General features: G+C 47.5%; 2 protein-coding genes and 1 long non-coding RNA gene across 4 annotated transcripts in view; 2 read left to right on the forward strand and 1 right to left on the reverse strand.

Annotated features, from left to right (window-relative positions):
- The window catches only part of LOC308485700, a 105,387-nt gene extending 102,950 nt beyond the window's left edge, over positions 1-2,437 (reverse strand). The window contains exon 1 of the long non-coding RNA XR_013990688.1: positions 2,243-2,437. This is a non-coding gene — a long non-coding RNA (uncharacterized lncRNA). The remainder of the gene's footprint in view (positions 1-2,242) is intronic.
- The window catches only part of LINGO1 (leucine rich repeat and Ig domain containing 1), a 665,590-nt gene that overhangs the window by 548,308 nt on the left and 103,877 nt on the right, over positions 1-13,405 (forward strand). The window lies entirely within an intron of this gene.
- Positions 1-13,405, forward strand: part of LOC308485665 (uncharacterized protein) — a 539,283-nt gene that overhangs the window by 239,774 nt on the left and 286,104 nt on the right. The window lies entirely within an intron of this gene.

Genomic DNA, 13,405 nt, shown 5'->3' on the forward strand with positions numbered 1-13,405 from the left:
TGCTTTGAGGAACAGAGGAAGGGCAAGGGATAGTGAAATATACTCAGAGTCAAGAGCGGATTTCATGCTCTTTATTCAGCTCATAGTGGTGAGGAGGGAATGGAAGTCCCCTCAAAGTATCTGCTTTATATACATTATTTACACAATGGGCTGCACGTGATTGGCTAATTCCGGAATTCTCCTGTAGGCCAATCAGGTTGTGGATTCACTTCTATCTGGAGCTGGATTGGGTGGCTCCTGCCGACCAATCATACTGCTGCATTGTTCTAGGCCCAATCATACTGCTGCATTTTGGATCCTATTGTTCTAGGACCAATCAGACTGCTGCAGTTTTGATCCTATTCAACTCAGTACATAACAGATAGGGTTTTTAGCAAATGGCCACACTAAGTGATAGGGTGGCAAAAGGAAGATGAGAAGATGGCTGAGGATGGAGGAGATTTTGTTTTTGTTAGCAGCAAAGAATGGCAGTAAATGTACTCCCCAGCTCCAAACAACATCCCTCACACCCATGTGCAATGCAGTGAACACAGTCCTGCTCTATTCTTCCTTGGTCAGACCACATCTGGAATACTGTGTCCAGTTTTGGGCACCACAATTTAGGAAGGATGTTGACAAGCAGGAACGTGTGCAGAGGAGGGCAACCAAGATGATCAAGGGTCTGGAAACCAAGCCTTATGAGGAAACAATTGAAGGAGCTGGGTATGTTTAGCCTGGAAAAGAGAAAACTGAGGAGATATCATAGTCATTTTCAAATATCTGAAGGGTTGTCACATGCAGGAGGGCCAAGCTTGTTTTCTCCTGGTCTAGAGGGCAGGACTCGAACCAATGACTCCAAGTTATAAGAAAGGAGATTCTGATTAAACACCAGGAAGAACTTTCTGACAGTATGAGCTATTCGACTTTGGAATGGTCTCCCTCGGAGGATGGGGGGTGGACTCTCCTTCCTTGGAAGTTTTTAAGCAGAGGTTGGATGCCCAATTGTCAGGGATGCCTTAGTTGATATTCCTGCATTGTAGAGGGTTGGGCTAGATGACCCTCAAGGTCCCTTCCAACTCTACAGTTGTAGGATTCTATGAAATAAAGAAGCAACCAAGTGGCTGCCATGCCCACTTCCAGAGAAGAGGCACCCTATATATAGGGGGAGGAAAAAGTAAAAACAAAAATGAAAAAGAATAAAGACTAAACTTACATCAAAGTGTCATACACATTCACATATCAAGATTGCTCTGAATCTCCTGACTTCACCCCATCTCATCCATAGGTCCTCTTACTTCTGTTTTCATCTGCACAACAATACTTCTCCAAAGTTTTCATTATCCTAAATTATATGTTGTTTCCATTACAAGTATATTTAAAATCCTGCTAATGTTTTAACCTGTTTACAAATGATTATGTATATATATTATAAACATTTCCCATTATTTTTAAAATTTCTTGTCTTCTTGGTTCCTGAGCTTCCCAGTTAATTTTGCCATCTCGGCATAGTCTACCAACTTGATTTACCATTCTTCTTTGGTCGGGGATGTCTCTGCCTTCCATCTCTGGGCTAGCAGCATCCGGGTGGCCGTTGTAGCATACATAAATAGTTTCTTCTGATCTTTTGCATTCTTGATACCTATAATTCCTAGTAGAAAAGCCTCCATGTTGTTGTTTTTAAACAAAAGTTAATTTGAACATTTTTTTCATTTCATTATATATCATTTCCCATAATTTTTTGATTACATCACAGTTCCACCACATGTGATAAAAGGTACCCTCTTTTTCTTTGCATTTCCAGCATGTATTGGTACTTGTTCTATACATTTTTGGTAGTTTAACTGGGGTTAAGTACCACCAATACATCATTTTCATATAGTTTTCTTTCAATGAAGAACATGCCGTAAATTTCAGATCAGTTTTCCACAGCCTCTCGCAGTCCGTCATTTGTATATTATGTCCCGCATCTTTTGAGGCACACATTATTCTTAGCCAGCGAGAAGGGAAGGCTATTCCTATTTATCTGAGGACGCAATCCTATGCAGCAGGCTTGGGGAGCCTCTGACCAAGGGGCCCAATGTGTCCCCCAGGCTTCCCTGTTGGCCCTCAGGACTCTCTCTAGGCTATGCCCCCCACCTCAAGCCACACCTCTAACCAGCCTTGCCCCACGCCCTGCTTGAGTGTGTCAGCCTGGCTGAAAGGTGTCCTTCAACGGGGAGAATGTCTCTTGCTTCATTGAATAGAGAGCTGGGTGTCAGTAGACCTCTGACCATAGCTGTCAAGCGTCCCTTATTTGAAGGGACAGTCCCTTATTCCAGCGCCATGTCCCGGTGCTGTCCCTTATTGATGGATGTCCCTTAAATGTCCCTTAAATGATGTCCCTTAAATTTCAAAGGAAGCAGCTCCTCTCCCTCCCTCCCTGCCGGCCAGGGAGGAGGGAGGCTCCAACTGTGTTGCTTGGCTGTGTTGCTCACCCAATAAGAAGTCTAAGAACGACTTATTGTGTTGCTCACCCAATAAGAAGGAGCTTGCATGCCTTGTGCCGATCAAATTGGCTGCATTGCCTGGGGACTCGCCTTTGCTCAGCGCTTCCCAGCGGAGAGGTGACGGTGGTTTTCCTTGAGGCTTCGTTTGGCTGCTGGCTGGGCTTTCTGCCTTTGGCTCAGAGGGGCTCAGAAGTTGATCATACCTGTGCTGAGTGCTCAGATCGGAATCAGATGGATACGTCATCGACGGTCCACTCACCCTTGCCGGCGAAAAGGTCTGTCTGGAGCAGGGGCACATGGTGGGGGAAAAGGAAAGGAGATCTTGTAGGAGGGGGGGCTTTTGAATTTGTTTTGGAGGCACCTTCAATTGCCTTATGGGGGAAAAGAAAAGAGCTGGTTGACTAAAATGGTGGGTGACTGGTGATCTTGTGGCGAGGGGGGGAGGCTGTGTGTGTGTGGCTAGTTAATGCAAGCTGAGGGCGTTTTTGAATGCTGGACGCCATTTTGTTGCACGTGCTGCTGCAAACAGTGCAAAGCCAGGCCGGGGAGCCATCTTAAGTTGAGGCTGCGTAGGCCTTGTGGTGCATGTGATTCAGATTCTATTCAGTTGAACCTCTGGTTACAAAGTTGGTTGGACAGTGTTCTCGAAGCCACCAGCATGATTTTGACCAGACTGCAGGAGGACAGGAAGACTGGAGTGCCTGGAACAGGTGAGGCTGCATGTCCCTTATTTTGGCTGCTGATCCCTTATTTTCAAGGCTGCTGATCCCTTATTTTCAAATCTGCAAGTTGACAGCTATGCCTCTGACCTTTTGTGGCTGTGTGCCAGCTATACAAAGGCAAGAGTCCCCTCCACTGCCCGGCCACTTTTACCTCTGCCTCCACTGGCCTGCGGTGCCTGGACGGCTCCCTGCAAGAGAAAGCTGCCTTCACAACGCAAAGGGTTCCTCACCTTTGCTGCACACTTAGTTGGGAGTGGACCCCATTAAACCCAGTGGGTCTTACTTCTGAGCAGATGTGTAGGATTGCAGTTAATTCCTATTCAGGTTTTCTTACATGAGACAATAGTGTGATGCCGCAGCGGAAAAAGCTAATGCAATTCTAGGCTGCATGAGCAGAAGTATAATGACCAGATCAAGGGAAGAAATAGTCCCGCTCTAGTCTGCCTTGGTCAGACCCCATCTGGAGTGTTGCAGTGATGGATTTAGCGAGGTGTGGACGGTTGCCTCACACAGGGCAGACTTCCAAGGGGGTGCAAAATAAGAATAAGAAAACCTATATGGACACCTACTCAAAGTTAGACCACAGTCAGACAGATGACTGAGTTGCAACTCAGGAAGGTGAGATTGGGTGAGGGTGCCAAATTTTCTCCTCTCTTGGGGCACCATGTTGCCAAATAAGTACTATGTCCAGTTCTGGGTGCCACAATTTAAGAAGGCTATAATTTGCCATACTGGAAAGTGGCAGCCCTCTATCCTCTTCTGTGTTTATTCTTCTTAATTTCCATTTCATTAAAAATAATAATAAGAGCTTTCGTCCAAGAGTCAATTCAAGCCCTACGTTACTGGCAGCCAGATCCCCGTCCTTGAGTGAACTCTTAGAATACATTAATATGACCACAGGCAAAATCCATTTGCCAGTGATTCGGAGATTGCATTAGGACTAGGTAATCGGAGCTGTGTCTTTCTTGTGCCCATTAATAGTCCTATGTTGTTGAAACTGCCCCTAGGCTTTGAATTTGGTGAGCATTGTTGCTAGGAGACCAGAACAATGGAGGTGAAACTCCTTCGGGACTCACCTATCAGGAGTCACAACATCAGTGGAAGACCATCATCACCAACAAGCTTGCTGGGAGCAGCTGCCTGCTCTTATTGTGTCAATTTGGTGAAGTGATGCTATTTGAGTCAGACTTTGGGGCAGACATCCAGGACTCAACTAAACAGAATAAGCAAGAGGGGACCTCAAAGGCAGCAGGGCTGGTTGATCTCATTTCAGAGCAGGAGAAATAGTAAAGACTACCATCTAAAGAGCCATTTGATGGAAGTGAAGTAACATACATGACCATCTCAATAGTCCCCTGCTCCATAAGACCATTAAGCCCAGGATCTAAAGTTATCTAAGTGTACCACTGCAATATAGGTGGGCAACTGACAAGTGAGGACCCCAGAACCCAAACACTGGGGGAGCAATGAGAATGCAGTCTTGACTTCAAGTCCATTATCTTGAGGGGGTGGGAAATGGAGCAAAATTGTAGAATGTGCTCAAGCTGGTTCATTGTGGATGCAAACTTCTCCCCTGTTACCCCTGTGGTGACCCCAGCTCTTCTAAGATCTTATGAGATTTGCTGGAGTCAATCAGAAAACAGTGACAGAAGCATACGCGCAGCATCCTGGACTGTTCCTGGTGTCTTCCCCTCCCGCTCCAGAAAATGAGAGAGGGGAACCTAGCTTGTACAGGACATTGTGAGATTGCATAACACAGAGTGGTTGTAAGGATTTCTGAGATAATGTCTGTAAAAGCTCTATGAATATACAGCATTTCATTTTTTTCCTGCCTCTTGCCTGATGTTGGGGACCTAGGGATGGCACAATCATTTGTATTTAATTTGAAGAGAAGAAATCATGGTGGAGTGACTGTGGCCTGGGCATTTTGATTTCATTATTTTAAAAAGTATTTCTTTAATTTTTCCTTTCTCCAGTTGCTCTGCTTAGTTGCTTCATGTCAGTCAGTCTTTAGGATCCACAGCATAAACCTATGGATGCTTATTCAGAGTCAGTCTAAGTTCAGTTGTACTCACTCACACACCAGAGTGCATAGACTGGCACACATAGCTGTGAAATTCACCCTGTCTCTCTGGTGTGGAACTGCAAGGCACCAAGCAATGTAAAGGTGGCCGTTTTGCATATGAGGGATGCCTTGTTTTGAACTGTAGGGTGTAAGACAAAGATGTTTTTCCCAGACTGCCTTTTGTGCCACATTTCAAGGCGCAGGTATAGCTTTTAAAGCTCCATGTCTGGGCAGGGTGGGGTTTTTTGTTTTTGGGTTTGTTTTTTGTCCTGGTGCTTTCCCCGAAAAACCTGCATTTGACTACTGAATTTGAGCAAATGGCAATTGGGTTTTCTGTGGATTGTTGTTTGCCTCAATTTAGTGGTAAAGCACAGGTTTCCCCAGGGAAAGCACCAAGACGGGGGGAGGGGGCACTTGGAGCTTTAAAACACAGATCTGTGCCTGGAAAGTGTGGCACAAAAGGAAGTCTGAACAAGCCCTCTATCTATTTTAAATTTTATTTCTTTCCAGTTATCTGTTGGTGTGGCACATAGTCCCCCCTCCCACATTCACTAAACTGGGGGGGATGGGTGCCCATTGGTGGTTCAGCTCAGGTGCCAAGATGTCTTGGGCCAGCCCTGCTGCCTGGGACTGATGGGAACTGGAAACTAGCAACACCTGGAGAGGCCTGGGATCCCCATCCCTGCAGCGGATGGTTGAATGCCTGGGGCCAGGGACATTCATGGAACAGGACCATCTCTTCCATCCCTTGCTTGGTGGGGCCCAAACCCTTGGCTGCTCATACTTAGCCAGAGACTGTTGGCGCAGATGGATCTTTTGTCTCATCTAAACCTTACACTCTCTCCTGCCATACCTCCTGGTTGACATCTTGTTGTCACTCAACATCCATATTTATAATCCCCTCATGTGCTCATATGGCCTCCCTAGGCTTGCTAACAGACTGACCCCTTGAGGCAAGCCAGTTGGCAGAATGTAATTTGATAATTGCAAATGATTTCATCAGTGAAGGATATCAAAAAGGCAATTGGCTTCCATTATAATTAACCATCCTTGTGTTTGGAGTTCTGCTAGGCAATGATTAAAAAGCCCATTTGAGTGGATTTATTGTGTCTGAGAGGGCAGGACAGTGCCACAGATATGGAGGCCGGCTGGCTAATGAATTTGTATTAATTGCTAACAGGCTTTCAGAGATGGCCCTGGCTTCTGTAATGGGGGATTTATTAAAACGATAACAAGAGGGACCTCCATTAGAACCGGATATATGGTGTCTTGATGCTGTTCCACAGAGTTCTCCTTGGTACCAGCAAGATCTCTCACACAAGGTAGTCCACTGGGAACCTCCCATGGATGTTGGTAGAATCAGGTGGCTGAGTCCTGATGTGGTGTAAAGGAATGTACCACTTTAGGGTGAAGATGGGCAGCATCATGTTTTGGAGCGGGGGTCATCCTTGGTAACCTCCTGCAGATACCAAGCTTCCTGGTACCCTGCAGATGCACAAATTTCCCAAGGCCTTTCATGTTGTTTCTGGTCAGGACAGCCCTCTGCTTTTCAGCAAATATGTAACTCTGAGAACTTAAGACGGCAAGTTGTCTTCTCCACTGTTTCCATAGGAGCAAGTGGTCAGCCACCACCACTTTCCCCATCCTGCAGCCCCAGTCCACACCCCCTTCGGAAAAAGCAATGTTTTGTCATCAACTCTCAGCTATGAAGGAAGCTTGGGAAACTTGTAGAAAAGGCTTCTGTGGTGCTAATAAGAGAAGAAAATGAGTTCAGAGTAACTACACACAATATTCCTGCATTAGGACTCTCAGCTCAGTAGACTTTGTGCATCTTCCGTTGAGGAGGGAACATTTGGTAGGATCCTTAGAAGGTCCACTTTGCTCCAGTTCAGCATTAAAATGGCATCCATCCTTATTTGGGTTTGCAATACCTGACTTCCTCATCGGTAACAGTCAAACCTGAAATAATGCTTTTGTCAGTTCCAGGGTTTTCCATTTGCCCAGCCATCCTTCCTTGCTTGCATTTATACCCCCCTTTGGGGGTATCCCATTTTTCCGTGTGAGGAGAAATGGGAAGTGCCAACCTGCCCCTGCCCCTGCTCCTGCTCCTGCCGGCGCTGTCACTGTTGCTGCTGCCACTGCCGCCACCAGCACTACGCAATGTGCCCCATCTGCTGCTGAAGAAGAAGTGGTGCCGCCATCTGCACCAATTTCAGGCAGGATCGCTCCAATTCGGGGTGAGATCTCACCCAAAATCTCTGCTGGGAGTCCTGCTCCATGGGCCCTTCAATAAGAGAGGTTAGGATGATGGGTACTGGGGACAGGGCTTTTTGGGTGGTGTCCCCAGTACTTCTGGAATATGGCTCTCCATGAGGTCACATTGCTTCTTTATCCGTGAGCTTTCCAAAAGACCCTCAAGACTAGGGATGCAAGAAGGCATGGCTTTCTGCGCCACTCCATCAATTTCAGTGCCAAGGAAACACATTGTAAATGGCTGCATGTGCATGCAATTATGTATAATTTGAGGAAAGAAAGCAGCAGCAACAGTGAATACTGATAACGGGATGGGTTTCTTTTATGCACATGGCACAAATAAGCAAACATTAGCAATTCCTGTTCCCATTTCCATTTTCACAGGAATTCTCTGATATCCCGACCAAAGACTCAAATCTGAGCTTGAGAAGAACTTTCAGGGCTGTAGCACCCACTGCCAATGACTCCCTGATGGGGGGCTTTAAAGGCCAATCCCAGCACCTCCCATAAGCCTGATAAAGACAGAGGCAGCCCATGTAACCAATGCAGAATCCTGGCCCAACTCCCACAAGCTGCCTCACTCTTTTTCTGTAGAAGTACCAGTTGCCAAACCATCTTCAGCTGTAGCCCCATGTGGAGAACACTGCAGTAATCTGACCTGGACATAACCTAGGCATACAAAACTGTGGGCAAGGCAGCTTTCTCCATAGAAAGAACAAATCTTAAATGGCAAGAAAGATGTCCTGCGACATCTTTTATATTCTGGTATTTGCTTCCAGATTAAGAAAAAGACCTTGCAGTCTTATGGTGCAAGAACCATCAAAGCCAATTGCAGTGCTATGCTGCTCATGTGCCAGACACTTCTGGGCTTAGTGCCAGTGTTGGAACTGACTCTCACCCCCTCACTCAGCCCCCTGCTATGGTGCTCTGATCCCCAGTGGCCCTGAGCAGGGCCATGTGCCAACGGCTTTCTGTGTCCCTTTCATGCTCCTTTTACCAATATGTCCTGCATCTTCTGCTGTGTAGCCCTCACCTGGCACTGCCTGCTTCAACAGCACAGGAGGTGGAGGTATGTGCATGTGGGAGTGCAATTCATGGGAAGATGAAGGAAGCCACCCCCTTCCTCCCCGGAGCAAACACACCAGCCAGATTACCAACCTGGGCTGGAATCCTGAACAGGAGCATTCTAAGGTAAAGGTAAGGTAAAGGTACCCCTGCCCGTACGGGCCAGTCTTGACAGACTCTAGGGTTGTGCGCCCATCTCACTCAAGAGGCCGGAGGCCAGCACTGTCCGGAGACACTTCCGGGTCACGTGGCCAGCATGACAAGCTGCATCTGGCGAGCCAGCGCAGCACACGGAAACGCCGTTTACCTTCCCGCTAGTAAGCGGTCCCTATTTATCTACTTGCACCCGGGGGTGCTTTCGAACTGCTAGGTTGGCAGGCGCTGGGACCGAGCAACGGGAGTGCACCCCGCCGCAGGGATTCGAACCACCGACCTTTCGATCGGGAAGCCCTAGGCGCTGAGGCTTTTACCCACAACGCCACCCGCGTCCCAGGAGCATTCTACACTTCCAATATTTTGTGGCAGGCTATGCTGTTTGCTGTATTGGGGGGGAGCAGTTCATGAGGACCAGAATCTTACATTATTTTTAGCTGAAGGATAATAGCTCAGGGATGGAGCATCTGTTTTGCATGCAGAAGTTGCCAGGTTCAATCCCTGGCATCTCTTGTGTGAAAAACTGGAGAGCTGCTGCCAGTCAGTGTAGTCCAGGGGTGTGGAGCCTCTGGCCCGCAAGCCAGTCTTGGCCCACCAGGGGGGTCCAAACTGGCCACACCCAGATGGGGCAAGCCACCCGAAGGCCTCTGCATATTCAGACGGGCTTTTAAGTGCACCCATGAACTTTCCACCTTCTGCAAATGCAAACGCTGCTTTTGTGGGAGCCATACTTCTGTGAGCGAGTGCACATGCAAAGGAATGAGGAGTTAAGCAGTTCTGCAAAGTGAGCTATTTATGGATAATGAAAAACTCCCTGCTTCTCCCGAGATACGGCTCTCCAATCCTTTAATTATCCGCAGTTATTTCATGCTGCGTCTCTTGTTTGCTGGCTTTGCCACACACACTTGGGGGGGGGCACAATTGTGCAAGGAGGCAGTGCTGGATTCTGCCTCGCAGGTCCTTCTGCTCTCTTGCTGGTCTCTGCAGGTGTGCAGTCGAGTAGGGGTGGGGGTGGGGAACATTTCTGTGCCAGGATCTGCAGGAGCTTGTTTCCTGCGGCCTGCTGGCTCAGCCAGCTGTGTGGTGCTCAGGAGCTGCCAAGGGAAGGATCAGTGGCCTGTGTGACACACATGTCCGTGGTGGGCTGGGCCAGAGACAAAAGCATGCAGAGCAACCAATGTCAGGTCCTCCAAGTGTCCCCATTTTCCAGGAACGTCCCTGATTTAGAGAAGTCATTCCGGTTTCTGATTTGATCGCAGAGTGTCCTGCTTTTCCTTAGGATGGTCCTGTTTTCATGGGAGAAATGCTGAAGGGTATGGAGTTATCCGGCCCCCAAGCTGCCTGAAGGCAATCCTGAATACGGAACTTTTTAAATGTTTAATGTTTTCTTATGTTTTTATATATGTTGGAAGCTGCTCAGAGATGCTGGGGAAACCCAGCGTGATGGGCAGGGTATAAATACATTTTAAATAAAAGAACACATTCTACTCATGTAAAAGCATGTCCATGGGCCAGATTTAGAAGGTGATTGGGCCAGATCCGGCCCCCGGCCCTTAGTTTGCCTACCCATGGCTTAGTCTTCTCAATGCATTGAGGTGATTGCCTGGGTCATAGGTAGGCAAACTAAGGCCCGGGGGCCAGATCCGGCCCAATCACCTTCTAAATCTGGTCCGCTGATGGTCCAGGAATCTGTGTGTTTTTACATGGGTGGAATGTGTCCTTTTATTTAAAATGCATCTCTGGGTTATTTGTGGGGCGTAGGAATTTGTTTATTAATTTTCTTCAAAATATAGTCCGGCCCACCACATGGTCTGAGGGACGGTGGACTGGCCCACGGCTGAAAAAGGTTGCTGACCCCTGGCTTCGTCTATGAGAGGCAGCAGCAGGCTGTATTGCTGTGACCACAGCCTCCCTCTCAGTGAGAAAGGATGCCCACTAAGAAGCTAGAGCACCCGCCTCCGCTCCTCCCCTCTTCTTCTTCCCCAGCGCATAGTTAAACTATGGAACTCCCTGCCACAGGAGGCAGTGATGGCCACCAACCTAGACAGCTTTAAAAGAGCAGTAGACAGATTCATGGAAGAGGGGGCTATCGATGGCTACTAGTCATGATGCCTATTGTCTGCATTCACAGTTGATGGTAGTGATACTTCTGAATACCAGTTACTGGGAATCACTGGAGCTGTGAGGGCTGCTCTTGTGCTTGAATCCTGCTTGCTGGTTTCCCACAGGCATCTGGCTGGCCATGGGGAGAACAGGAGGCTGGACCAGATGGGCCACTGGCCGGAACCAGAAAGGCTCTTCTTAGGTTCTTAAAACTGACTTTTCAGGGGAAAGACTAGGATGCTTCTACCTGCCCTCTAGTGAGGTGATTTATAAGAAGGTGCATTTATTGATAAGTCATACAATGTGCCATCTGAAGAACTCTGTTTACTCCACTAATAGTTTTAGGAGTAAGCCAGCCAAACATGAAGCAATGGAAATAATCTCCTGTGCTTTTGGAGGCCCAGCTGAGTGAAGCCTGCTCTCCCCATGAATTATTCTGAGGGCGCCCTAAAAAAAAACAAAAAACCTCCCTCTAATATTATGTGCTTTGCTAACACCTTTCCTTGCATTACCCCCACCCAAACTGGATTAGAAAGAAGTCATTGAGTCCTGCCTCTCTGCCCAAGCAAAGTTCACAGAGTACGGAATGACTGAGGATCCGTCATCCCACTTCCCATCGCCCAAACCACTCCAAGGGAGGAATACTTGGTTGCTGTTGGTCAGAGGTTCAATTAGAAACATGGCCGGGCTGAAACTGGCTGGTTGGTAAAGGACGCATCCCTACGACAGTTGCGTGGACTCCTGGGTAGAACCCGGAGTCGGAGAGCCAGGTTGCCATGCCATGTTGCCACGTGCAGCTGCCCTTGCCTTGCTCACAACCAACCTGCATCTTCTGCTTCCACTTTCTTGGGTGCTTCCTCCATTTCATCCGCACAATGACCTTGCAAAGTAGGCTAGGCACAAATGGTGCAAGGAATGCTGCTGATGAGCATCCTTTTCCCCAGACCTCCTTTGTGATATTGAGTTTGAGGAGACTCAAGATGCCATCGTACTCAGAGTTTCCCTGTCCCCTTCCACCTGTGATGGGCAGAAAATGCCCAAATGTGATGACCTTGCTTCTTGGACTTGAAATTATCACTGGCCCAGAGATGTGGGCCAGTGGAGACTATGCGTCCCATATAGGGGTCCCTTATAGGCATACTCTCTGCCTAGCTGCCCTAAAACAGGATTGTTACGATGATAAACTGGAGAAGCTCCTTGAAAGGATGGTTGGATCAAAATATAATTTAATAAATAATGCACCCAGATGCAGGAGATATATGAAAATAAGCAACGCCTCCTGCAAAACCTACCCACTTTAGCAATAACTGGGGAGGCCTTGAAGCTGGGAGTAAATATTCTCCCTTCAGAATAAAGGCAGGAAGCATTTCCTGTGGTCTGATATGCTATTATGATGCCATCCAGTAATTGTATCTGATTGGCTATGCTGTGCTGTGGCATCATCATGCTGGCTACTTGATCCCTGCTTGGCTGGAACAAGAGCTGAGCAGAAGAAAAGAGGGTGAAAAGATCAGGAAAGAGTCTTTCAGGAAACAGCTGTGAGTGCCAAAGCTCCCTCTGCAATACCAAAGGTGTTTGCCCATGAAATTTGCCCCAAGTCTCCCTTCCATAGCTAGCTAATTCATTTCATTCGCTTGGGAAAGGGAAACTATATTGCTAACAGGATCGAATGGGCTGTCAAGAAAATGTAGCCACATTTGAAATTTTTTTTTTTGTCAAAACCTCATTTGTTTATTTTATATGGATTTTGAAATTTCATTTCTGCTCAGCTGATGGAGCCAAGGTGTTTAGACTAGACCTGTGCCATTCCAGCATTTAAGTAACTGACAGGGGCTTTGACGGATAGTGCAATTTCCTGGGGAAATTTCTCTGTCTTTTAAAGTGCTCTTTTCCTTTTTTTTAAAAAAAAGACTGGATGTTGCAGCTGTCATACTTTTTCATCTTAATAGTCATAACGTGGGCTTTTCACTTCCTCTCTTTCTCTGCTCAAGGCACCTGCACTCTTGATTTAACTCTAAACATCCCGGGGGGGGGGGCAAGTTGGGTGTTTTTTGAAAAAAATAAACTAGAAGGAGCAGCCAGCTGGTTAGATACTCACAAAGTCCTCTCAAGGCAGCCCTGTCTGAAGGGTCACTGTGTGAGTTGAGGGAGCCACAAGGTTGGTGTCACACCTGAGCCAGGAAAGGTGATCAGGAGGTCTGCAAGTTGAAGGAGGAAAACAATTCTCGACTGTAGCTTGAAGAGTTCTGATTATCCTTCTGGCTCCTGACCCTCCTGACCAGGGAAGTCAGGTGATCCCATAACCCCCTCTGATTGGCTATGTTGTGCTATGGCTTCATCAGGCTGGCACCATTATCCCCACTAGGCTGGTTCACATGCAGCCCAGTGATATGGAGGGCAACAGATGCATGGCCTGGGTGACTTGCCAGCGGTGATGACACAGCAGCCCATGACCTTCCTTCCCAGGGAAGCCAGGTGAGGAGAGACAAGAATCAGGCCAATGGCTCATCCAGTTCTCTCAATGGCAAGCAAGATGCCTGTGGGAAACTTGCATGCAGGAATCAAGCCAAATAGGGCTC

This window comes from Podarcis pityusensis (assembly GCF_964106645.2).
Source record: "Podarcis pityusensis genome assembly, chromosome: 9".
NCBI lineage: Eukaryota > Metazoa > Chordata > Lepidosauria > Squamata > Lacertidae > Podarcis > Podarcis pityusensis.